Below are 2,939 nucleotides of genomic sequence, written 5' to 3'. Positions count from 1 at the left end.
CAACTGAGCCACCCAGGCACCCCTTCATGATTCAGTCTTGATAGGTTTATGTGTTTAGGAATTTGTCCATTTTTCCCAGGCTATCTAATTTGTTGGTTTGGAATTGTTCATAGTAGTCTTCCATGATCCTTTGTGTTTTTGTAGGATCAGTTGTAATGTCTCCTCTTTCATTTCTGATTTTACTTATTTGAGTCTTCTCTCTTTTTTTCTTAGTCAAGTTACAGGTTTGTCGATTTTGTTAATTTTTGCAAGAAACCAAATCTTAGTTTGATTGATTTTTTTTTCTATCATTTTGCTAGTGTCCATTTTATTTGTTTCTGCTCTAATCTTTGTTATTTCCTTTCTTCTGGTAACTTTGGGAATAATTTGTTGTTTTTCTAGTTCCTTGAAGTAAAGTTATATTGTTTACTTGAGACTTTTTTCTTACTATAGGTGTTTATTGCTCTAAAATTCCCTCTTTAAACTGCTTTTGCTACATCCTGTAGGTCTGGTATGTTGCATTTCCATTTTCATTTGCTTCAAGATAGTTTTTGATTTTCCTTTTTATTTCTTCTTTGACTCATTGGTTGGTTGTTCAGAAGTGTGTTGTTTAGTTTCCACATTATTTGTTAGTTTTCCAACTTTCGTCCTGTTATTAAATTCTAGTTTCATACCATTGTGGTAAGAAATGATGCTTGATAAGATTTCAGTCTTTTTTTTTTGTGACCTAGCATATGATATATCCTAGAGAGTATTCCATGTATTCTTGAGAAGAATGTATTCTGCTGCTGTTGGATAGACTGTTCTATATATGTCTATGAGTTCCATTTGATCTAGAGTGTACTTAAGTCTCATGTTTCCTTATTGATTTTCTGTCTGGATGATCTATGCACTGTTGAAAGTGGAGTATTGAAGTCCTTTACTATTGCTGCATTGCTACAGTTTCTCCCTTCGAATCTGTTAATATTTGTTTAATATATTTAGGTGTTACCTGTATATATATTTATAATTGTTATATCCTTTTGATATGTAAGGACCGTCTTTGTCTTTTTTTTTTTTTTTTTTACAGCTTTTGAGTTAAAATTTATTTTGTCTAATGGAAGTATAGCCATCTCTTCTCTTTTTGTTTCTGCTTGCATGGAATATCTTTTTCCATTCCTTCACTTTGAGCCTTTATGTGTCCTTAAAGCTGAAGTGAGTGTTTTGCAAGCAGCATATATATGGATCTTGTTTTCTTTCTGTTCAGCCACTCTGGATACTTTCAAATTTCCTGTCTTCGAGTTCTCAGATTTTTTATTCCACTTGATCAAATCTGGTGTTGATGCCCTCTCTTGCATTTTTCATTTCATCCATTGTGTTCTTTAGCTCCAGAATTTCTGTTTGGTTCTTTTTTATGATTTCTGTCTCTGTTGAAACTCTCATTTTGTTCATGTGTTGTTTTCCTGATTTTGTTGAATTGTCTGTGTTGTCTTGTAGCTCACCGAGCTTTAAAACAATTATTTTGAATTTTTTGTCTTTAGGATTGCTTACTGGAAAATTATTGTGTTCCTTTGATGGTGTCATTTTTTCTTGTTGTTTTTTTTTTTTTTTTTTTTTTTGTGTGTGTGTGTTCCTTGAAGTCTCTTGTGGCTCTTTTCACATCTTGAAAACAGTTACCTCCTCCAGTCTTTACTGGATTGCTTCAGGATAAGTATACCTTCATAGGCTGGCCCAGCTAAGAATTCTAAGGCTTTCTCAGACCTTTTTACAGATGTGCCTACTCCATACTTTTTGTTCTTTCTTTTGGGGAGAGGATTCTCTCAGTCCTGCAAAGCTAGGCCGGGTGCTGAGAGACTCCTGTTTGTTTTTCCTAGTATGGCACCCCAAAATGCCTAAATTTGTGCATCTTCTCCCAATCCCACAGAATTGGGCCAGCTTTCTGTACATGCCAGCTAGCCATCTGCAAAGGCCCACACTCAACATCCAGTGGAGCACAAGTAGGAAGCTGGCCACAGGGGGTATGCCGTGGAGTATCCGGGGTGTTTGTGGCTCAGCTGGAGGGTCTGCAGGCAAGCTGTCCCCAGCAGTTCATGGGCAGGCTTCCTGATGGAGTCCATGTGGCAGTTAGGTGGCTCCGCATCCCATGATGATTTCCAGACCCTGGTTGCTGTGCTCCTCGCCTCTTTCAAGCCCTCAGCCATGCACCTCAGTATTTGGGGTGAGGCAAGAAAGAAATGGGCCACTTGGGGGAAGTCACATGCTCGCTCGTGTGTTTTCACTTTCCCCTGTAAGAGAAATCATGGACTGAGGGGTGTCTGTCTTGGCACTGAGTTCTGCTACCTCGGGGGAGAGGTGACAAGGATAAAATGAAGCTGTTCTTACTCTCTTCAATGTGTCTATTACCAGATTTTTGTCTCTAGTGGTATGCCATAACTTCTCCGCCAGACTCCTGGACTCCCACAAAGGTACTCTCAAACTACCAAAATTGATGGTTTTTAAGGGGATAACAGTAGAAAATTGCTATTCGACCACACTGCTCATGTCCACTCATGCAGGTACTGAGTTGGTGTAAGTACTGTACTCTAACGTTCTGTTCTTGTCTCCCAATTAGAATGGAAGTACCAAGTGAGATTCTGTTACTGAATTTTGGATATTAATCTCAGACATGCTATTGGCAGAAAGTTCCTGTCCCAGGAAGTCTTTGGTAGAGTTGAGTTTTCCCCTAGTGCTGTAGTCTCTACCTGTGCAGAATGTATGCTTGGCTCCCTGTTCTTTATTGTTTACTTGACTGGCCTCTTGGTCCTCGGAGTCTTAACCTTAACTTTTGATCCACTTCCTGACCCAGACTCACAGTGACTCTCAGTTTTCAGATCTCTGGTCTTCACTATACGCACTCCAATCCTGTGGTTGTCTTCATCAGCCCTTTTTGTTTTGCTTTTTCCCTTTTGGGAATACCCTGAATTTATACTCTCATTTCAGAC

The sequence above is a fragment of the Acinonyx jubatus genome, chromosome D3, assembly GCF_027475565.1.
Source record: "Acinonyx jubatus isolate Ajub_Pintada_27869175 chromosome D3, VMU_Ajub_asm_v1.0, whole genome shotgun sequence".
NCBI classification, from domain to species: Eukaryota; Metazoa; Chordata; class Mammalia; order Carnivora; family Felidae; genus Acinonyx; species Acinonyx jubatus.
The sequence above is the reverse complement of the archived record's forward strand: the minus strand, read 5'-3'. Positions refer to the sequence as shown.